The sequence below is a fragment of the Eurypyga helias genome, unplaced genomic scaffold (assembly GCF_000690775.1).
Source record: "Eurypyga helias isolate BGI_N326 unplaced genomic scaffold, ASM69077v1 scaffold40906, whole genome shotgun sequence".
Taxonomy (NCBI): Eukaryota; Metazoa; Chordata; class Aves; order Eurypygiformes; family Eurypygidae; genus Eurypyga; species Eurypyga helias.
The window spans coordinates 1,877-2,197 of record NW_010255425.1 but is presented as its reverse complement, the minus strand read 5'-3'; positions in this window follow the sequence as shown (position 1 = coordinate 2,197).

Here is a 321-nt window from a genome sequence, read left to right as displayed (position 1 = left end):
GAGGAGCACCCAAGGGTGCCGTGGCCGGGGAGGCAAGTGCCTTTTCCCGAGGGGGAGCAGCCCCGTGGGGTGGAGGGGAGCCTGGGTCATGGCATTGGCAACCGCCGCCGGTGACATCCTGACCCGCAGCAGGGACGCGGGGAGTGGGACAGAGGGTGGATGCCTTCCCCCCTCCCCAACACCCCGCCTCAGGAATTTCTCATCTCAGCACAAATCCCTGGGGTTGTTTATGCTCCGCCTCAGGAGATAGGGCTGGAAAAGCTGCTCCCCTCGCCCCGGGTGTCCGGGACGGGCTGTGAGCCTGCCGGCCCCGCCAGGCAG